This window comes from Lissotriton vulgaris, chromosome 1_1 (assembly GCF_964263255.1).
Source record: "Lissotriton vulgaris chromosome 1_1, aLisVul1.2, whole genome shotgun sequence".
Classification (NCBI taxonomy): Eukaryota; Metazoa; Chordata; class Amphibia; order Caudata; family Salamandridae; genus Lissotriton; species Lissotriton vulgaris.
The window spans coordinates 49749373-49773071 of record NC_141685.1 but is presented as its reverse complement, the minus strand read 5'-3'; positions in this window follow the sequence as shown (position 1 = coordinate 49773071).

Below are 23699 nucleotides of genomic sequence, written 5' to 3'. Positions count from 1 at the left end.
AGGCTCCGACTCCTCTTCCATTCCATCATCAGTTGCCAACAACATGCCCACTTCGGACCTTCTTAAGTGGGGCTTGAGGCGGTTGACATGTAGGACCCTCAAAGGGTTCCTGGGCGTCTTCATGTCCACCAAGTATGTCACTGGGCTCTTGCGCTCCACAACCTCAAATGGACCTGTCCACTTATCCTGAAAGGCACAGGGTTCAACTGGGGCCAGGACATACACCTCTTGTCCAGGCTGAAGCTCGACCAGAGTGGCATTCTGGTCGTACCACCGCTTCATTTCCTCCTGGCTGGCTTCCAGATTTGCTTCGGCAAGTTGTCTGAAGCGCCTGGTATGGTTTCTGAAGGCCAGCATGTAGCTATATACATTCTGGGGAGGTTTCCTGGGAGATTGCTCCCAGCCTTCCTTTACCAAACTCAGTGGTCCTCTCACGGGGTGACCGTACAGCAGTTCAAAGGGGCTGAACCCTAGGGACTTCTGTGGTACCTCGCGATACGCAAAGAGTAGGCATGGTAAGAGGATGTCCCACTTACGCCTCATCGGACCTTCCAGGCCCATGATCATGCCTTTCAGGGTTCGGTTGAATCTCTCAACCAACCCGTTACCTTGGGGATGGTAAGGTGTGGTGAACTTGTAGGTTACACCACACTCTTGCCAAAGGGACTTCATATATTTGGATATGAAGTTGGTCCCCCTGTCGCTCACCACCCCTAGAGGGAATCCTACTCGTGAGAAAATACCCATCAGTGCACGCCCCACCACGGGGGCCGTCACTGTCCTCAGAGGGATGGCTTCAGGTTACCGGGTGGCATGATCCACCAAGACCAGGATGAACCTGTTGCCCATGGCTGTCTTGGGGTCCAGAGGCCCAACAATGTCAATACCCACTCGCTGGAATGGCGTACCGACCACAGGGAAGGGTTGGAGGGGAGCCTTGTTCTTCCCTCCGCTCTTCCCACTTGCCTGGCAAGTCGGACAGGTCCTACAATGAGCATCTGAGCTCTTGTGCATTTGGGGCCAGTAAAAGTGGGTGACAAGCCTGTCATAGGTCTTGTCCATCCCCAAATGTCCTGCTAAAGGCACATCGTGAGCCAGCCACAGTAGGAAGGCTCTGAACTTCTGGGGTACCACCAGCACACGGGCTGACCCAGGTTCAGCAGCCTTAGGCTCTGAATACAGGAGGTCGTTCTCCCAGTACACATAATGTGTTTTGGCCTGAACACCATTGGCCTGGTCTGCAGCCTGCTGCCGCATACCCACGAGAGAAGGGCATTCTTTCTGCTCCCTGCAGAATTCCTCCCTGGAGGGGCCTCCTTCTTGCTGCCAATGGGTCAGCTAAAGCAGGTCCCCCAGCTCGGCAATCTGTTCCCCAGTAGGCTCCAGGGCATCCCCCTCAAGGTCTGCTTCTTCCTGGACCGTGGGAACTTCGGGGGCCGGTTTCCCGTGCCCCCTGCGCCTTCTCCCTAAGGCCGGTTCCTGGGCCTCTCCTTCAGGCCCCAGGACCTCTTGATCACTCCTACTGGCTGCCATCGACCGGGTGGTCACGCACGCCCAGTCAGGTAGACCCACCATCCTCAGGTGAGTCGTTTTCTCCACCTTTTCCCAAGGGGAGTGCTCCAAGTCATTCCCTAGCAAACAGTCAACAGGCATGGTTTTCCTCACACAGACCTGCAGATTACCAGAGACCCCCCCCCCACTCGAAGGGAACTTGAGCCATCGGACACTGACTCTCTGAATTATCAGCATTGATAACCCTACAGTAGGCATGGGGTACAACCTGCTCTTGAGACACCAGGTGCTGCCTCACTGCAGTCACGCTGGCTCCTGTATCTCTAAGAGCCTCAGCTTCCTTGCCATTGATGATCACCACCTGCCCATATTTCTTAGTGTTAGAGGGCAGGTAGTTTGTAGGGACCATCTCACTGTCTCCTAGTGAGACTAGGGTCATCTGAACGGGACCTCCACCCCCCGGGACCATCACTTCTTCTCCTAAGTGAACACTAGTCACTTGACGGGGCGGAGCACCAGTGGGTGCGGGTTTTCCAAACAGGCGACACTTGGGGTCACTGGAGATGTGCCCCGGCTCACCACATTTGAAACAATTGAAGGGCCCCTTTGGAACAGGTCTACCTGTCGGGGCCCCATTCTGCTTTGGGGGTGGGGGAGGCTGAGAACCTTGCTGCTGGTTCCCTTGGGGATTACTTTGGGGGCCTTTTTGGAACCCTTTCTGTTTTCCCTTGTCCCCCCCACTCTTCTGCTGGGGACCCTGCCCACCCTTGGCGGAGTCTCCCACTGGACCCTTGTGGACCCTGGTGCTGAGCCAGCGGTCCGCCTCCTCAGCAAGCTTCCTCGGGTTGGACAGCTTGCTATCGATCAGGTGTTGGCGTAACTCAGAAAAACAGTGATCAGACAAGTGCTCCCATGCAATTAAATCAAAGAGACCTTGAAAATCATTCACTTTGCTACCCTTCACCCAACCATCCAGTGCTCTGCAAAAAAAAGTCACATACTCCACATACGTATTCCCAGGCCGCTTAGTACATCCCCTAAACTTCTGTCTATACATTTCAGGGGTAAGCCCGTACCTGTTCATTAAAGCTTCTTTCATGTGGGAATAGGACCTCTGGTTTTCAACGGGCAAATCTAGCAGGGTATCTCGCCCTTTGCTAAGGAACCTTCCCCACAACCCCGCTCCCCAATCCTTGTCAGAGACCCGGTGGGAGGACATGGCTACCTCGTATGCCCTAAACCATTGTCCTATGTCATCCCCTTTAAAGAACTCTTTAACTACATCTTTGGGGATGTGCACTCTTGACTTTACCTGCACCGGCGTTGTGCTGCCACCAGAGGGAGGATGATCCAAGTTTCTCTCCTTTAGACTCATCTCCCTCATTTTCAATTCGTAATCCATTTGGTGCTTTCGCTCTTCCAGCGCCATCCTTTTGGTTTCAAGCTCCAGTTGGATTTTTAATTCTGCCAGCTTTCTTTCATGATCCCTCTTTTCCTTCCGGTCTGCCAGCTCCTCTGGCGACAGGCCTTTACCAAAGCTGTGCACGCTGTCTTGCCTTTCTAGATCCACCAGATCCACGGGTGCCCTCTGCTCCTCAGTGGCATCTTGATCCTCTGTGGCATCTTGATCCTCTGTGGGCTTTCGGGACTCTATCCAGGCTTTCAGGGCCTTGTAGAGCTCTGGTTTGTTCTTGCAACCGGCGTGCGGAACTTTGAGTTTCTTGCAAAAAAACTTCAGTTCATTCTTCGAGTACTTGTCCAGCTTTGCTGCGTCCCATTCCACCTCCAACATTTCAGAGGTCGTGGACTCCGCTCCATCCAGGCTCTTCGTGCCCGGCATGGTTTCTTCGCTAGGGATCTTTTCTCGGCAAAATTACAACCAATCCTGTGGCCAAGTAACTGGACTGAAATCACTGTGCAATGGTCGGAAGTTAAGGTATAGATACTGCAAATGTAAGTTCGAAAAATCCTCACCGCTGCGTCCAATGTTGGAAGGGGGAGTCTCTAGTCGGCGCAGTGCGGCACTGGCGACAAGCAGGGACTCTCTCTTCCTGGTCAGGGCTGAGGGTTACCTTTAAGACAACCTCTGCTTACCCTCTAGGTAGTGTGGCTTAAGCAGTCTTAGGCTAATCTCTGGGGCACATGGGGTTAAACATTGGCAGTATTACACCATCACAACCAACCCACCACACAATGACACCAAACTGTATTTGTAAAAATATATATCTTTATATAAATTTCAAGCAGGCTTGTAAATACAGTTGTCAAACTTTCAATAGCGGGTCCAGTTTACTTAGTTTCAAGTTGCCACAGTTCTCTCTTAGCAATACGCAATCTTCTGGGCCTTCTGCCCGTGTTTCGAAAGGTTCAGTGTCTCGTAGCGCCTCAATGCGCGTTCCGCTGTCTCCGCTCGCTTCCGGGAGGAGATCGAGCCTCGGTTCTAGAGGCGGCTCGCGTTGGGAGCAGATAGCGCGGTGCGAGTGCGAGTTGCAGGATGCTCGCCCCGTGAGGATACAACACAGTACCTTTCCAGTCTTGTGGAGCGGGCGGCTTCTAGGGGCGGGGAGCTGTCTCACGTCGCGTTGCTTTTCCGGCGTCGCTGTTCGCTGCGGCTCTCAGCCGGGCAGGTCACGGGTCGTCCGGGGCGGCGATGTTCAGTGGCGGCAGGATCCTTCCTTCGTCGTTCGCTCCGACCCTGGAGTCGGCGGCTGTGTGGTGGCGGCAAGTGGCAGTACGGTCCCCAAGTGCAGGACGTACCCAGCCAAGTGTCGGTTGCAGCTGTGCACTCACAGCTGAGCTGTCGGGCAGGGTACCGACCAGAGGGGGGTTCTCACCGGCGACTGTCCGTCTTCGCAAGTGGATTGACGGCTCGAGGCGCAGTCAATTCGGGAGCTTGGACCGGACGGGTCCTCCTTCACTTTGCTCTCGGGCTCCCGGTGCAGATGCGCTCACGGTGTTCGGGCCAGCGGCGGCTGGACCTCACTTTGTTCTCGCGGTTGCTTTGGGCCCCGGTCACGGTGCTTGGGGGGATGTCGATGCTTTGGAGTAGACTCCTCTGTCAGTACTGCGGCGATAAGCAGCACACACAGTCGCTTCCTTCAGGATGTAGCGCCCACTGGTCCTGGGGCGCTGGTCAGGGGGCAAGTTCAGCAGCAAGCCCTTGGAGGTCTTTTAGCAGAGTTTGGCACAAAGTTTCATAAAGCAAAAGTCTTCTTGTAGTCTTTCCTTTTCCTCTCCTTCTGCAGCAAGGCACCAGACACAGGCAAGAGTCAGCACTCTTCCTTGTCCTTCCCGGTCCTTCTCGTCGGGCAGAGTTCCTTCTGTAGCCCAAACAGGATCTAATTTACAAGGAGCAGGGCTCCTTCTTTTATACTGCATTTCTTTTGTTCTTGCAGGCCAGGGGGGCCTTTGCATAGCCACTTTCAGTCCTTGAGTACTCTGGTGGGTGTAATCCGGCTTCTGCTTTCAGTGTGAGGGGCAGGCGCATCAGACGCCCCACAGGAGGTGGAGCCAGCATTGTGTGGACAGGGGCAGCCAGAAGTACCTTGTTGATGGGGCTCCGCCCTTCCTGGGCCAGGTGTCGGCTGAGTCATCAGTCGCTCCCCAGGAGGGTGGAGCCAGCATTGTGGTGGCAGAGCACAGCAAGATTCAGAGTCAAGAGCCACTCCTACCTCCCACTAAGGTGTAATCTGCGCATTCACCACCTGTCATCCCCCAGCCCTGTCACTCACACATCCCAGACAGTCAGATACACATACCAGCAGAGGCGGGCTGAAATGGTTAGGCAAGCAAATGCTAACTTTCTAAAAGTAGCATTTGCAAACACAGGATATTAAAATAACCTTTACTAAAAGAAATATTTTATTATTCTGAGTTCAGGCATACTAAACATGACTCTCTACCATGCTCCCTGAGCCTGCTGGGATTATAGAGTGTAATAATTCCAGCAGCCCATTCTGGCCTAACGGAAGCAGGTAGCCTTGCAATAGTGAAATACGAGGTCGGCAGTAATTCACTATTAGGACATGCCACGCACATCTGGGCATGTCCTACCTTACACCTACAATGCACCCTGCTCGTAGGCCTACCATAGGTGTGACTAATATGCAGTCAAGGGAAGGTTCAGGGGCTGGCGAGTGGGTGCACTTGCCCAGCTGGCATGACAGTACGAGACTGCACGCGGGGTCTGCAATGGCGGACCCCAGACACATCTTACGGCTGCTTCTGTGGGTGGCGCAACCAGCGCTGCAGGCCCACTAGCAGTAGTGGCATTCACAAGCCCCGGCACTCCTAGTGCACTTTACTAGGGACTAACAGTAAATCCACTGCACCAATCATGGACACCAATCACATGTACAATTTACAGTAGGGAGCACTTGCACTGCGGCACGGGTCGGCCGTGGCGCAGTGCCCTGAGTATCGGAAAACCAGCAAAACATCGGAGGCACACCAGCAAAAAGTGGAAGGGAAACTTACGCCAAGGTGCCAGGTCTAACAGTTTAGAATATGGACTGGATGAGACCCTTGTTCATTTTTTGGCCTATCTCCATACGGACCTGAAAGCGTGGGTCAGGATTGTTGTTGGGGGAGAAGTTTCCCCTTACAGCAGTGTAGAGAGAGTGGTCACACAGGGGTGTGTTCTGGCTCCTTTTCTAGTTATCATATATATAAACATTTAACATAAATCACTGATCACACTAACTAATGATATTCCCAGAATTCAAGGCAAACCTCTCCCATTGCTTTTATACACAGATGATACGGTTTTAATTGGTCGCACACCAAATGCACTATGCACTTTAGTTCGAGGTTTCACAGATTTTATATCTGGCTTAGATTTATGCACAAATTTTAAAAAATCTTTTATAATGCCTCGTGGGCCAAGGAAATGTCCTTTAAATTCTATCTCTGTGGGTGACCAAAAAAAAAAAGTTCAGGCATACTAAACATGACTCTCTACCATGCTCCCTGAGCCTGCTGGGATTATAGAGTGTAATAATTCCAGCAGCCCATTCTGGCCTAACGGAAGCAGGTAGCCTTGCAATAGTGAAATACGAGGTCGGCAGTAATTCACTATTAGGACATGCCACGCACATCTGGGCATGTCCTACCTTACACCTACAATGCACCCTGCTCGTAGGCCTACCATAGGTGTGACTAATATGCAGTCAAGGGAAGGTTCAGGGGCTGGCGAGTGGGTGCACTTGCCCAGCTGGCATGACAGTACGAGACTGCACGCGGGGTCTGCAATGGCGGACCCCAGACACATCTTACGGCTGCTTCTGTGGGTGGCGCAACCAGCGCTGCAGGCCCACTAGCAGTAGTGGCATTCACAAGCCCCGGCACTCCTAGTGCACTTTACTAGGGACTAACAGTAAATCCACTGCACCAATCATGGACACCAATCACATGTACAATTTACAGTAGGGAGCACTTGCACTGCGGCACGGGTCGGCCGTGGCGCAGTGCCCTGAGTATCGGAAAACCAGCAAAACATCGGAGGCACACCAGCAAAAAGTGGAAGGGAAACTTACGCCAAGGTGCCAGGTCTAACAGTTTAGAATATGGACTGGATGAGACCCTTGTTCATTTTTTGGCCTATCTCCATACGGACCTGAAAGCGTGGGTCAGGATTGTTATTGGGGGAGAAGTTTCCCCTTACAGCAGTGTAGAGAGAGTGGTCACACAGGGGTGTGTTCTGGCTCCTTTTCTAGTTATCATATATATAAACATTTAACATAAATCACTGATCACACTAACTAATGATATTCCCAGAATTCAAGGCAAACCTCTCCCATTGCTTTTATACACAGATGATACGGTTTTAATTGGTCGCACACCAAATGCACTATGCACTTTAGTTCGAGGTTTCACAGATTTTATATCTGGCTTAGATTTACGCACAAATTTAAAAAAATCTTTTATAATGCCTCGTGGGCCAAGGAAATGTCCTTTAAATTCTATCTCTGTGGGTGACCAAAAATTAACTTGCACTGCTACTTTACCTTATCTGGGAATGGTCTTCGCTGCGAACGGCACCTGGTGTGAACACTTGGCATATTGTAAAAGTAAGTTCTCGAGGGATTATAACTCAATCCTCAGTCTCCTCCGCCCTAAAAGATCGAGAACAATTCCAGCCTTTTTAAAGATTTTTAAGATCCAGTGTGTACCAATAGCTACCTATGGGGCAGAGGTATGGAGTGTTGCCAAATGCTCTTGCGTCCAATCAGAGGAAAATAGATTTTGTAGAAAACTCTTGGCGCTCCAATCTCCACCCCTCTGTACATATGTCAAGGCGAACTGAAATTTGGATACATTGAAGACATCATAAGGGCCCGCCCCACACTATTTTGGCTATCCATAATGAAGAATCCCGAGGCTTCTCTCACAAGGGACATAATAGATTATAGTCTTCGCTGTGAGAAAGGGATGGATATTCCATGGCTTCCTGGGGTAGTCAAGAGTCTGGAAAGGGTAAACCTTGGTAGACTGTTTGCCAATTCGAACACAGCTGTAACAATGGACAAAAAAGTTTTAAAGACAGCATTGTACGCACTTTATAGCGCGGAAAGACTAGAAAGGGAATTGAATAAACAAACTGTTGCATCATCTTTTTCTTAAAACTTTTGTGCGGGCTGATGGACATGTATTTTGTTTTTGATGGGTTTATTTCCAATCCTTTTCGTTTACAGTACACCAGCAACTTATTCAGAAGATTTTGCAGTCCCACTAGGGTCTGTGAGAGGAGGATGGTATCATCCGCAAATGTCAGAGCACATACATGAGAGCCACCTAACTTTGGGGAATCGTGGTTTGTGTCCAATATGAAATCTACCATATCATTAACATAGAGGAGAAACAGGGTAGGCGCCAGGACACAGCCCTGGCGGACCCTCTCCTCACCGGTATCTCCTCTGTCAACTCCCCACCCATACCCCAGCGCACTTTTGCAAAATTATCTTCATGTAATTTTATGAGACGCACCAGTACGTTTTTTGGGACCCCTTGATTTAGGAAATGTATCCACAGCAGATCTCTTGGAATTTAATCGAAAGCGGCCTTTAGGTCAATAAAGGCCATATACAAATTGCCGGATCTTAGTTTAGTATACTTCCAGGCAATGGTTAGCAGCCTAAACACCTGATCTATGGTGCTGATTCTTTTTCTGAACCCTGCCTGGCATGGGGATAATATGTCATTGTCAACTAGCCTGTTGTTTAGCCTGTCCAGTATCTGCTTTGAATAGACCTTTTGGGTAATGTCTATCAAGCTGATAGGTCTATAATTAGCGGGATCGTCCCTACTGCCCTTTTCGTATATAGGGACGATCTCCGCGCCCTTCCATGATATAGGGATAGCTGCCCTCTGCTAATTGCATTGCACAGTAAGTTGATATACGGTGCCCATACCTCTGGGTCATGTCTAAAGAGGTCTCCCGGGATAATATCTGGGGCTGGCGCTTTGGTCGCCTTAATGGCGGCTATAGCCTACTTAGTATCTAAGATACTAAAATATAGTGGTTCAAACTCCTTGGACATTGTCAGCTCTTTGATTATGCATAAGTTCTCGCTTGAAGGGGAACCCGGGCATGCATATAAATGTGCAAAGTGTTTGAACCATGGTTTAGGATCTAGATGGTAGTCCTGGGCTGGCTTGCTCGACTTATTGCCGTTTGCAACAATCTGCCAAAAAAGTGATTGATCTCCTTCCCTTGCTGCGGCTAGCAAGTCTTCCCAACCAGAGTCCTCCCAATTTTATGTTCTTGTTTTAGAATCTGATTGTATATTTTCCTTTCTTGCCTAATTTTAAATCGGTTCTTCCAACTCCAAGGCCTTGATTAGGTTCTTCTTTGCTTCTCTGCATAATTCATTAAACCAGGGATTGACTGGCATCAGCTTATCCTTTGAAGAGGTTTTACCCATCACTGCTCTAGTAAGATGAGGTTCAATTTTTTCCACTAATGCTACGTGGGTTTGGGTAATTGGGATTGGATTTATATTCTCGTTAAAAAGAAAAGAAGATAGAAGGTCACTAAAAATATTATAATTGGAAGTAAGGGATTCAAGTTTCCCTAAAATGATTGCCCATCTAACTGCCCTTCTATTGTTGCACAACATAGGCTGTGATACCTGCAAGCCTGATCTAGGATGATGCTGGAAATATTTTGCTGCTAGTTCTAGGCATAGGGGGAGGTGGTCACTTTCCCTCCTAGCCGCTACTCTAAAATCAGTCATGTATGCCGAGTGCGCAGCGCTTATCATGATATAATCTATAGCTGAAGACGATTGGCCCCTGAGAAAAGTGTTTGTGGGCTCAAAATCAGAGGGACATCTCCCATTCCAAGCCTGTAGCCCTTTTTCTACTGTTAAGTTAAAGATCTGCAGGGCTGAAGCGGTGCACCTCGCTGGTCTTTCAGAGCTGAGTATTGGGATGCCCAATGCAAGGTCTTCTTCTTCTTCCAGTATGGTTTCAATGCCCCTTAGTGGTTCTGAACAACAATTAAAATTGCCATCAATTACAATGAGGTTATTATTTGAAATAGAATCAATAATCCCTCCTAGTTGGATAATTAATGGTTATTCTTTAGAATGATCTCTTGGTCTTATGCATATGTTAAGGAGAGAGATCATAGATGTGTTGGAGAACTTTAAACATACACCCTGGATATCATCTGAACTGGACAACTATTTTGGCATTTACTTGGTTTTTAGCCCATATTAAGAGCCCGTCTGAGGGTCTGCCTTTTTTTGGTTGAATTGCCTCGATACTGAATGTTCGATATCCCACCTTATATAGGGGTTCCAATGTTCAGGTCTCTTGGAAGAGGCATAGGTCATATTTATCTATATAGTCTTGCCAGTCAGATTCCAGGTGTTGCTTTGTTAAACCAGCGATGTTCCAGGACAATAATTTAACACCATTTATATTGGGGGCACTAATCTCTTCTCTAGTTAGCCCACTATCCGGAACTAAGTTTGATCCTTGGTTTGAACCAAAGATGGGTCCGCCCTTAGCATCATCATCATCATAAGCAATTTCCCTGTTCAAACTTGTTGTCTCGTGAGTTCCCCAACAGAGACGCTGTGTCCCTAGACTTGTTGGTGTCTGGTCAGTAGATGAATTTAGTCAATCTACTGCTTCGAGGCCGCTTTGGGGAATCAGGTTGGTTCAATGGGCTCCAGGGTTAATTTTGGTCACAGTGGAGTTTAGGGGGAACCACAGCTCATTCTATCAGCTTTATTTTGCCGAATGGAAATGTTAGAATTGAATAATGAGTGAGTCCTTAGGTTCAAGGTTATTAAGTTATCAGCTATAACTTTTGAATACAAGGTTACCCTAATATCATCTAAGCCCCCTCCTTCTTGCTGTAGCCGTTCGGCGCTCTTTATGTCAGATTTGATAACAGAAAGGCAGAGGCGCTTGGTCTTTATCCAATGTATAACCTTGTTAAGCAGGGAGTCCCCATCCTCCCTGGTTCCTGGTTTCAATCTAGGGACGTTTGTAAGAAAAATGTTATGACAAGGAAAACGCACATGGGACCACCGTTTCTGGTGCTTGTTGAAGTGCTTCTTTTCTCCCTCTGTTCCCCTCATTCCCTGTCCCCCTATCGTAAGCTTGCGGGTGGTAGACTACCCAGGGGTCTTTTCTTGTGTGGGGGGGATTTGCTGCACTCTGTGTGATATATGCCATTCCTGTGGGGTGGTCACCGGATGTCCTAGGTTTGGTCTTAGGCTACGGGTATAACCTGTGTTTTGCCGCCCATGGAGGTTATCAGTTTGGGAATGTTCTGCTCTTTCTGTTTGCTCTTTGGGCCTATCAGATCCAGTAGTAATATTTTCCATCCATATCTCTACAGGTTTAGTCACATCAGGTGTATAAGCTAGACCCTTATCACATATACAGAGATTGCTGGTAAGAGCTTCTATCATATTTTTAATCGCTCTGACCTCCTCCTCAACAGTACTTAATTTATTGGACAGTGCTAACAACAAGCTGTGTGTGTCAATGGCGTGAGTTTGCACCTGGGCATATGGTGGGGATGGTTTGGGCAGCCTTCTGCTATGTAATTGATCCCCCCGAATAAGGCCCTATCGTTGTTTCTGGATTTTCTACTAACACTGAGTATTTGTTGGAGCACTCAATGGTTATAATTTCATCATGAGAACCAACACTATTATCTAGGTTGTCTAATATTTCATTACTATTGGTATTAGTTTTATTTATGCTAATCCCTTTTTCTTGGGGGATAGGAACTGATGTTACAAGGGGGTGGGTCTTTCCATTGCTCCGATGGACTGTAACTATATGGCTGTTGGTATTTCCACTTATGGTTTTATACTTTTTGCCATAGTATGAAAAGATTTTATTACTTCCTTTAAGGCTAGGCTCCTTACCATTAGACAACATATTCTCTACTTCTTCAATTAGGTTATCAATGGCTGCAAGCGTGCATTTCTCAGCTGCTGATTTTGGCAGCTTCTGTGTCCTTGGGATTTTTTTCCTACCTGTGATAGTGTGACGGGGCACGGGAGCCGGAACCTCAGACTACTGCAGAATGGTGGACAGCCACACCTCTTTTACCCTGCCCCTTGTCCCCACAGAATACCGCGGCCTCATGGAGTGAAGAGGATGATTCAGGCTGGATTCCGATTAATGCTTCGGAAGGCCCCTTTAAATCTTTTGAGCCAGGTAACGAGACTCCACCCCATGTGGGCGTAGCGAGGTCAAAAGACGGAGAAGCAGAAACCTCGTCGGACGGCGTTTCCCGAGGAGCGGAAGCCCACGTGGAGGACGACAGGAGGTCCCAAGACGCGGAGCCAAAGGAGAACGACAAGCCAGGAGGCCAACGGTTTCACGCTTCGCCCCGCCACGTTCCCACGGGAGGAGCGTGGCTTCAAGAGGTACGGGGTCGGGTAGCGGGTTGGGTCGGGCGTAAGAAACAGTAGTGAACGTTTCTGTAACGAAGCCCTCTATCCTCTACCTCTGCAACTCCCTTACCTTGGCACGAGCACTTCTCTCTTTCCTCCACCGATAGGGGTAACGAAGTATAGCACAAACTCACGACGGTTACTCCCTCACTCCCTGACCCTTGAGAACGTATCAGGTTATTATTTGGTCCTGATCCTTGTTTTCTTTCCTTTACCGGTACCGGAGCGGAACCAACCGACGAATCCTCGGTGAGGACCTTGACCACCTGACGCCCCGAAGTCGAAGAGTTTAAAACCGGAGGATTCCTTTCCTTGTTTCTATTCTAAAGACTGAGTTTAATGAAAAGGACTCGTGTCCCAATAAAGCCTTCGTTAAAACCGTTATTGAAGGCGCCTGTGTTCCTCTTTTCCTCACCCCCATCGGTAGAACCGACAACCCAGAGTGCAAACCCCAACTTCCCAGTACCCTCGGGACAGATAGCTTCCGCTGCTTTCCTTTTGCCCATTGTTGGTATACGTTTAACGCTAGTAGTGAATCTGCGCAGGGGGTAAGGGAGTGCTTAAATGTGCACGACAAGCTCCTAGGTGCTAGTAGTGTCTTTCACATACAAATATGGATTCCTAAACGCCAAGTATGGATCAAGTACCAAGTATCTATCTAGCACAGTTTACCATTAACGGGTACAAAACAATACATGCACAAGATCATTAAGAATTCAAAACAGTCTTCCCTCGATGGGTGCATGAACATATTGAAACTTGCCTATACGGTAGCAACAAGTCCCGTAAGATGATTCTTCAGCGAAAAAAGTTATTGCACGTTGTTCCATTAGCCATAAGCCTGAAATCTCTCTCAAGTTCATTCTCTTACCAGACAGAGGAGGCACTCGGGACCACTGGATGTGATTTCAAGGAGGTGGCCCAGCCCAGTCTTATCCAGGCTAAAACGGGCGCAGATGGGCCCGCCCCTGGCCCTGGCGCATCCCACGCCGCGGGATCCCTGTTCCGGTTTTGACACGCCCCCTGGCGCTAAGAGATGACGCTCGCTTCAGGCATCACTAGGGGACTCTGGGTAATGGAGTCCCCCACTCAATGGATGATCGGTGCAGCCCCCACGGGCTGTTCTGCTGCGGGAAGATAGTCGGTGCAGCCCCCACGGGCTGTGTCTGATGCAGGAGGATCGTGGGCTAGCAAGGGCAAACCAGGACTGGTATATTTTTACTTGTATGACGAACTGAAAAAGGGTTACCTCTGTCTCCTTCGTATAAGTCTTGAATGTCTTGAGGACACAGGCCTTGCTTTTTTTTGGTTTTAAGGAAAAGACAGAGGTCACAATCAAACGACCAAAAGCAATCAAGACTTGATGGATTTCCTTCATCACTTTCCTGTAAAGATCTTTCTGCCAGAGCTGTAAAACCTTCCACTCCCCCTCAGAGAAACGGGCAACAACGTCACAAAATGTGACAGGATCGGTGACGGTGGCTCGTTCTTAAATCGATACCCTGGGATCATAGTCAGCTCGGTGTGCCACTGATTCGGCCTGTGGAGGTCGAGGTTTTCTGCTACGACGGGGAGGGACGTCAAACAGCGAGTAGAGCACCAGGTAATGGAGCGCTATCGATTTATTTTTCTAATGGTTTTTATCCTGTACATGTGTTACTTTTATGGATACGTTGCTATCTGAATAAAGTCTTTTGGATTGGGATTGGATTGGCTACATTCAGTCCTCTCACTCTTGAATGGGATTAGAAGGGTTTCTTTAGGTTGGCTGCTGCTTATGGCTTTCCCTGACAGTGCTCTGTGGATAACTCATGTTCCTGCAGCTAGTAGATAATTAATTTCCAAGTTTGAGGGCTCTCTGAGAGGCACAGTGACAAGAGCTGAGTCACAACGTTTTGTGTATTACGTTTCTGTGCAGGTCAGTAGTGTAACAAAACTTGAGCCCTCCCCCCACTCCCCCCCTGCATATAAACATGGACGCCCTCCTTCCCCAGACTGTCAGGACCTCTCAGGCCAGAATGAATTAAATGAAGGATGTCAAGAAATCAAATTGTAACCTCAAACTGCATATTGTTTTGTATTATCATGCTTCACATTCTAATCATGGCTAAGTGTAATATTGTTTTGAACCTTCTTTGTCTAAACAATATAGCAATGTAACTTGCTTTTTATGTGCATACTTTCATTTACTGCTCACTGAGTCATTCTTGGTTACTGAGTGAGTCAGTTACATTTTTGCAACATTTCTTCCATGAGTCTGTTTATTCTTAAATGCATTGTGACAAGAGGCTCAAAGAAGATGTGTATGTATTTGTAAGGTGCATAGCTGCCCTTAGGCTTCCTAGCGCTAAGAGAAACATAACTACGGTGGACTAAGTCAAGTTGCCTGAGATCAGGAGTTTTTAGGGAAAGAGCAATGTTTTGAGTCTTTTCCTGAATGCTAATTTGTTAATTATCATGCGCATGTCCCTTGGTAGGGTGTTCCACATTTTAGGAACCAAGTGCTTGAAGGGCCTTCCTCCCCATCTTGCTCTTTTTATTCTGCCCTGTTGCATAAGAAGATCCTCTGATGACCTTAGGGTCCTAATCGGGTTTCCCCTACCCAGACTTAACACCCCCGCTGGCATCAGTGCAGCCCTCGGTCACACCATAGACCAAACTTTGCGGCCCCCGGGAAAATGTGAGTACCATGATCTAGATCAACAAAAGGCGGGAGTAGTTAGACAAGAAGACGAAATAGAAGCATGCATCTCTAAAAAGGCACAAAAAGGAACCAATGAAAACAAGCATTGGCATAGCCAATAGGTCTTGCCTTTGGGACCTTATAAGTGTTTAGCCATGCAACAGTTGATGTTGTTGCACCAAGGATATTGTGCTGGATAAATAAACACTTTAAGGTCCCAAAAGCGAGACGTACTGGCGATGCCAATACTTGTTTACCTGATGGGTATTTGCTGATTGCTGCTCGTGAGAGGTTTTGCACAGCCATACCTTGTTCCCTGCTACTGGAGTAGCTCTTCGAGGTCACTCTTGCCTTTGGACTAGCGAGGAGGGTCCTGACACCTTTACGTGGCCGCAGAGGAGGTGCGAGGCACGGCGAACAGGACTGCGAGGACCAGCATTCCTGAAAACATCCGCAGCTGGTTCCTCTTCCCGCCCGAGCCGCGCCCCCTCCCAGTGCCACGCCTCCTTCCTGACAGCTCTTTACCTCTCGCGGCCCCCGCTTCGCGGGCGCCGCTCGTGAGAGGTTTTGCACAGCCATACCTTGTTCCCTGCTACTGGAGTAGCTCTTCGAGGTCACTCTTGCCTTTGGACTAGCGAGGAGGGTCCTGACACCTTTACGTGGCCGCAGAGGAGGTGCGAGGCGCGGCGAGCAGGACTGCGAGGACCGGCATTCCTGAAAACATCCGCAGCTGGTTCCTCTTCTCGCCCGAGCCGCGCCCCCTCCCAGTGCCACGCCTCCTCGTCAACTAAAAGCGGGCCTGCCAACGCGCATCGCGGGACGCGCGCGGGGCGGAGCTCGGGGCGAAGACCGGGCAAAGAGCGGGCCGTTTGAGGCCGTTCGAGTACGGGAGAGTCCGGTCCGGGCTATTTTTTTTTTTGAAAATCTGTTTATTAGCATAGTGATTCGAGCAACAATACAGAGTTAACATTTAGAGTCAGCTTGAGAAGGCGGCATGCTCTCGCAAACATAATATCAGCAAGTACATCGTACATTTTGTATTTTGTGGTATACTTAATAATGTAACATTCCCTTGAACCAACCGGAACAAAAACCCACCCTCCACCCACAGGAACCTCCCCCCCCTCGACACTCGTAATACATGTATGTGTAAGCCAGGTCGTGCTTGGTGGCACCCGTGAGTCTATTTCACCCAGTAGTACTGATTAATGCAGATACAGATAGTCATGAGCAGCATCATGAGCAGCACGGGATATCCCGCGCCATTAGCTAGTGCACCATAGGTAGATGCGTCACATGAAATTCAGAGTTCGTAGGACACAGTGCAGTGCTAAGGCACCAAATCAACAGAGTCCCCATCCCCCTCTGCTTCGAACATCCCCAATATGGCAAACCAATCCAAGGAGATCGGCGTTTTCCTAAGGCCCCTGCGTTCTTCGCGTTGCAGCGCTTCACCTTCCGCTTTGCTCCACCTTGTCACTTCCGCCCTCCACAGCTCGGGGTCAGGTGGTTTAGGTGACTTCCACCTCTTCGTTATTGCCCGCTTCGCCAAGAGTATGGCCAAGTCAGCAAAGCGTGTTGCTACACTTCTAGTGCGCGCCGCGGGACCCAACCCCAATAGTGCGTATTCCAGCGTGGGAGTGCGTGTCAAGGCGCCTGTACTGGTGAGTGATCCGGCGACCGTGGACCAGTAGTAGCCCAGCTTGGGGCAGTCCCACAGCATGTGTATCAATGATGCGTCATCCGCAGAGCATCGGGGGCATGTGTCTACTGCAGTAGGGAACATGGCGTGTATGCGGCGAGGTGTCAAGTAAGCCCTATGGAGAAGCATGAGCTGAATGAACTTGAATTTGGGGTTCCTGGCCACTTTTTTGGGAAACTGGAGTATGCGCTCCCATTCCTTGTCCCTTAGTGGTCTTCCCATATCACCCTCCCATTTTGCCCTGAGAAGCGATAGTGGGATTGCCCTCCCTGACTTAATACTAGCAGCTAACCATTTAGTTAGGTGGCTCCCCGTCCCCATAAGATAAAGCATCGTTGGTAAGGGGTTAGTGGGAGGTTCCATTCCTCCAGGTGCCCACCTAGTCGCCACGTAATGGCGAAGGCCGGCATGCATGAGGAACGATCCCCCGGGGACACCATGTGCAGTCCTAAAGTCTTCGAAGGACAGTATCCGCCCCTCGGCAAAAAGGTCCCCTACGGTTGTCACTCCAGTGTCATGCCAAGGCGTGAGTATGTGAATAGTAAGTGGGCCCGCCTCTAGTGGGATACCCAGAAGTGGGATCGTGGGGGCATAGGACGTCGTCGGGGTGGTATATCTCAGGGCCTTCCGCCAGTATTGGATGGCAAGCCGGAGCAGCGGCGGGGTATTTCCTGGTAAGGCTGAGCGGGGTAATAGCAGGGCATGTATCTTCCCTTTAGAGTGGTCCTCCTCTGTTATGTCAACCTCGTGCAGGTTCCGACCCGCTAACCAGTAGGCTAGCCATTGCAGCTGGCATGCAAAGTTGTAGGCCCGGAAGTCTGGTACTCCCATGCCCCCTTCTCCGGCAGGGAGCTGTAGTTTGGCAAGGCCTATGCGTCTCCGCCCTGGGCCCCATACGAGTTCCGTGAGGAGAGTATCCAGTGACTTAAACGTCGAGGCGGGAATCAGAAATGGCAAGTTGGTAAAATAGTAAAGGAGGCGGGGAAGCATCACCATCTTAGAGATGGCAACCCTTCCGGCCACCGACAAGGGCAAGGACAACCAAAACTGTATTTGGGATTTGAGCGCTCTCATAGCCCGGCCGAGGTTGCCATTGATCATCAGATCTGCATCTCTGTAGATTTGTATCCCGAGATAGCGGAAGGTGGAGTCCGCCATTTGAAACGTGTGTGGTGCGAAGGGTAATGGTGTGGGTTGGCCAGGGGCTGCAAACATGAACCCGTAGGACTTGGACTCGCTGATGGTGAGGCCAGATAAAAGTCTGAAGTCCTCGAATATTTTAGACACAGAAGCAAGGTCTCCCCTCAAATCACGAAAGTACAGGATAATGTCATCCGCGTATGCGGAGACCACATGGGTGGTCGTGCCCCTCCGAATCCCATAGTGGGGAGCTACCGCTCTGAGTTTACAGAGCAGTGGTTCAAGGGCCAGGATAAACAGGAGTGGGGAGAGCGGGCAGCCCTGTCTGGTGCCCCTTGCTATATCCACTGGACCAGAGATGTATCTGGATGTGCGCACTCGGGCCGTAGGACGGGTATAGAGCAGTTTGACCCATGCAATATACTCGGACGGGATCCCAAGTTTTGCGAGCGCAATGAACATGAAATCCCATCTGAGGGAATCGAAGGCCTGTTTCAGGTCCAACGAGATGCAACCTTCCGAACCCAGTTCCGCCGGGTCCCGGAGCATCAGCTGAGCAAGCCGTCTAAGGTTCATGGCCGTGCTCCTCCCCGGCACAAACCCGCATTGGTCGGGGTGTATCAGGTGTGGGATGTATTGCGCCAAACGCATCGCTAATATCTTGCTCAAAATCTTGCAGTCGGTGTTGAGGAGGGATAATGGCCTGTAATTAGCCATGTGCATGCCATCTTTACCTGGCTTTAAAAGGGAGGTTATTAAGGCTTGGAGGGAGGACTGGGGTAGCGAGGCAGTGCGTAACGCTTCTAGGTAAACAGTGTGGAGGCGCGGAGCCAGCAGGTTCACGTACGCAGCGTAGAACTCAGCCGGTAGTCCATCCATTCCGGGGGTTTTGCTCTTCGGGAGAGCATGTATTGCCTGCCTAATTTCCGCAATAGTAATATCACGCTTCAGGTCTGTGGCTTGCCTGTCTGTGAGTTGGGGTAATTCAAGGTCCCTCACAAAGTCCTCCAGCGCGGTCTCGGAGAGGCACTGGTGCGGACCATAAAGTGTGGCATAATAGTCCCGGAATGCGGCATTGATGCCCACTTGGGACGAGACAAGCAATCCGTCCTGGTCCAATATTTCCAAGATCGGATGGTTCACCGGGGAGTCTCTTATAATGCGGGCCAGCAGTGGGCCCGACCTATCCGCCTGTGTGTGTTGTCTGACCGTGTATGCTCTGTAATCTAGGAGCCTTAAGTCTTCCAGCAATTCTGCGTGTTTAATATGCGCCTCTTGTAATGGAGTGAAGTGTGTGCCTGTGCCTGCAGCTTCGCTTTCCAGCATTGCCAGTGTACCTTCCACCTCTTTTAGGTCACCTATTACCACCCTCCTCCTGCCCACCCGGGAGGCCATCGCCTCCCCCCTAATGTAGACCTTGAAAGCGTCCCACTCTATCTGTCTGGAGCTGGCAGTGTTTGCGTTGGAAGCAAAGTAGGTCTCAATAGCGTCCGCCATGGATGACTGGAAGACAGAGTCTTCAAGTAGTTCTGTGGGTAACCTCCAGGTCGGGACAGGGGCCTGCATCCGGCCCCACTGCCAGGAGAGCTCCACAGAGCTATGATCCGAGAGGGTCTTCCCCATGTGTTGGGCTCGGACGACCGATCCCAGTAGGGAGCGGGAACAGAATATGTGGTCTATCCTAGTATGTAGCTGGTGTGGGGGGGAGAAAAAGGTGTATTCCTTTTCCAGGGGGTGTGTGCTGCGCCATACATCTGCCAAGTCCCATCCCTCTGCCCACTGCGCCAGCGCATCCGCCTGTCTCCTGCTTTCTGTGGCATGTAGGGGGGGGTGAGACCTATCTAGAGTAACATCCAAGACAGCATTAAAATCTCCTCCAATCACCCACTGGTGATCCGCCCAGTCCGCAAGGATCCTATTGACATGCACCAGAAAATCTGATTGGCCAGAATTTGGTGAGTACACACAGCCCATCACAATCGTGTCCCCATCTAACAGGCCCTTCACAAACACATATCTGCCCTCATTATCAATTCGCTGTTCAATCGGCTTAAAAGGAACAGAATTGCGGAACCAAATTGCAGCCCCCCTAGAGAACGCCGAGTAGGATGTGGCAAAAAGTTGACCCCTCCACTTCTTTCTGAGCTTCAAGCCTTCAGCGCAGTTCAAGTGTGTCTCTTGCAGGCAGGCTATCATGACGCCTCTGCGATTTAGTTGGGCCAGTATCCTGTGTCTCTTGTGGATCGAGCCCATGCCCCTCACATTCCAGGTGCACATGTCATAAACATTAAGCGGTCCCATGACTAAACCTGTAATGCGACCATGGTGGGACCGTGGGCGACCATGCCAAGCACATCATGTCATATGATAAGAGTGTCGTGTAAACAGCTAGCCCCTCAACATTAAGGTCCTCGGGCCAACGGGCCCGCGATCCAAACCAGGGTGCCCAACATGGGCAGAAAGTAAACAGTTCCAAGTGCATACGGTGGGGGAGAGTGGGCCTCTCGCGCCTAACTTGTACTGGCCTGCGGTGGTGCGGCAGCCCTCCGTGAAACCAAACCTGCTAGTTACCCCCCATCATGTGAGGAAATGCGCAGTTCATACATTACCACCCGGACTTCGTTCAGGGTGCAAGCCGCCAGTGTTAGTAGTCCTCCGCCGTCTGCGCCGTGATCTTGGGGAACAATTGTAGGCTGTCCGCCGACCCCGACACCTCAGTGTGTGTGCCGGAGACGCTGGTCTGATCTCCGTTAGTGACCGCATCGTGAGCTGCGAGGGCTTCCTCAGTGAGGTGTACCACCGATGATCCGCCGGTCAAGCGGTCCCCAGTGGGCCGTCCCCGTGAGGAAGATTTTTGTGAAGGGGCTCGCCCTTTATTAGAAGCCTGGTGACTCCGGCCCGATGGACTCTGGTGTTTCGCACTCCCAGATGCCGGAAGAGGGTCTTGTGAGGTCGGCGGCGTCAGCGTAACCTCCATCCACTCCTCCGCCTCCTCAGGTGAGTCAAAGAAGTGGGATTTGTTCTCATAAAGAATCTTGAGGCGAGCGGGGAACAGGAGGGCATATTTCAAGTCTCTTTCCCGCAGTCTGCGCTTCACCCCCAAGAAGGTGGACCTAGCTCTCTGTACCGTAGGCGTGAAGTCAGGATATATGGAGATGTTCTTGTCTTCGTAGCGAATTGGCGCCTTCTCCCGGGCCATTCTCAGCACAGTGTCGCGGTCCTTGTAGTGAAGGAGTCGGGCGATCAATGGGCGTGGGGGTGCCCCTGGTTGCGGAGGTCTTGACGGCATTCTATGCGCCCGCTCTACGCTGTATAGCGCCGTGAGATCTTCCGGGCCCGCCATCTTCCTGATCCAGTCCTCCACGAATTGGGTGGGATTCCTCCCCTCGCTGCGCTCCGGAATGCCTAGGATGCGGACGTTGTTGCGGCGGGCCCTCCCTTCCGCATCATCCACCTTGTCCCACAGTTGCCTGAGTTGTTTCTCCATGCCTTCCAGCTTTGCCGAGTGCTCCGTCTGCTGGGGAATGAGGTCATTCAGCGCAAGTTTCTGCTCCAACACCCTTTCTGCAAGTTTGTTATGGTCGGCTCGGAGTAGGGAGAGGCCCGTCGCCATGTTGTCAATGCGTGACTCTAGTGCTTCCCGTGTGGCCCGTATTTCATTCAGTATGAGATCCAGCTTGGCATCCTGCGAGCCTTTCCCAGTCGGGGGGATAATGTCCGCAGTGGATGAGGCTAGAGGGTCCTCCGAGCCGGTGGACTGCATGTCCGTCGGTGCGTTAAGTTCCTGGGTCCTGCCTCGGTGCTTCCCCATTGACCTGGTATGCAGGGTGGCGGAGCAGTAGACGTACTCCCCGCTCACGGCTTGCGCTGCCTGATAGCACTCAGGGCAATGTATAGAGGTGTCCGTGCAGTCACCAGTGATACCACGGAGAGAAGAATAAAGGGTCCCACCCTAGAGCTGTGCCAGGCCCACAGCACAGGATCCTCGACAGTGTAGTGGCGCTCAGTGGGTGGTCCTCCTCCCAGTCGCGGTTCCGGCCACCCCAGGGTGATGTGTAGGGGCAATGGGTCACCAATGGGGGATCTGGTGGAGGGCAGCAGGAAGGAGGTCGCGGCACCACAGTCTAGCCGGAGGAGCTATGCAGCCCGGGAACCTCCACGGGCGTCTCTGGTAGTCGGGCCCCGCAGTAATGTTCAGGCACCCCCTCTTCACTGTGCAGGGGGGGGGGGGCCGTGCTAATGTGTCAGGGCTGTGACAGTCTCACCGCCGCAATGCGCCCGGTGCAACTCAGTGTTCCGCGCTGGGCGTTGGGAGGGCCTGGGGTGCTGAGTGGAAGCAAGATGGTGACTGGTCCCTGCGGCGGCGGGAGGCCGGTGCGGGTGATTCCCGTGTTCACCACGGTAACAGTGAATTGGGCAGCAGTGTCCTTTGCGCGTCAAACCCAGGCCCCAACTCCTCACCGGTGTCAAGCAGGCGCGGTAGTCTCCTCGCTGTCCGGGCGGGTGCCGGGGCGGCTGCGGTGACGGAGAGCCGCGATCCGGGCAGACTGGTCGGAAACGGGCCCCCAGGCTCGTAGGTTGAAAGGAGATAGTGCGGTGGCAGAGGGGACCGCATCCGCCGCCGATCCGGGCAGTGCCTCCGGGCTCCGCAGTCTCGCTCTCCTCCGGGGTACGCCAGCAGTCCGCCAATGCAATACAGCAGCCCGGCTCCCAGGCTAATCGAGTCCGCGGCTTGCCACGAGGGGGTCAGGCCTCCGGGATCGCCGCAGGTCCGCAGTGCCTCGGCGGAGCCCAAGAGGGGTGGTATGCTTCAAAGGTACGCCGCTCTCTCCCTGAACTTCGGGTGTGAAGATGGGGGAGGTAAAGGTGCAGGATGACAGGATAATCCGCGTGTATTCAGGGCTCAGGACGGAGCTCCTCAGCTACACGTCCGCCATAGACAGTTCTCGGCCACGCCCCTAGTCCGGTCCGGGCTATAAACCTTGGCCCCACTTCCATCTCTTCAGCCAACACCCCACCCAGCGGTGCACGCAGCGGCTAAGTGTGATGTCTACACGCGAGTACAGAAGCAGGGCAGCTAAGGGGAAACTGCAAAATGGAACACTTGATGACTTTATCACCAGAACCAATATTGCAATAGACAAAGAGATTAATAAGATGCAGCATAGGGTCTCCATTGAGTTAGATGCTGCCAGAAGGCTCTCCCAGGAGATGGCTAATGCCAAGAAATCCTCTCTGGGTCACTTTGCTTTTGCGAAAACACCGGACCGTACAGTGGGTCCAGCACCAAATTTCACACAGGCACTTATCCACCATCAACCAGCCTCACCTCCTGCAGTTCCAGTATTGGAGGCCGAAGCTCAACAGGAAGCCCCAACACTATTACCCAGGGTGGGAGGGGTAGACGGGCCACCCATGGGTACTCTACCAACTACAGAACTTAAGGGCAGGAGCGCGAGTACCCCGCCTATATCCCTAAAGGGCCCCAATCAAAAACGGAAGCGGAATACCAATACCGCCTATTCCAGGAAAAAGGCCATGGTTGCAAAGGCCCAGCTGCCTTCTCAAGCATTAGCTCAGCCTTTTCACATATCTGCTCCCAAGGTAAATGGTTTTCCCCCAGTCCAAGATTCTAGTCCAGTGGGGTTGATGGAGGAACACAAGAACCTTGTAATTGAAAATGGTGGGGTGCCACTTTGTACGATTGAAGGGAAGGATGTTGAATTCTTGACGA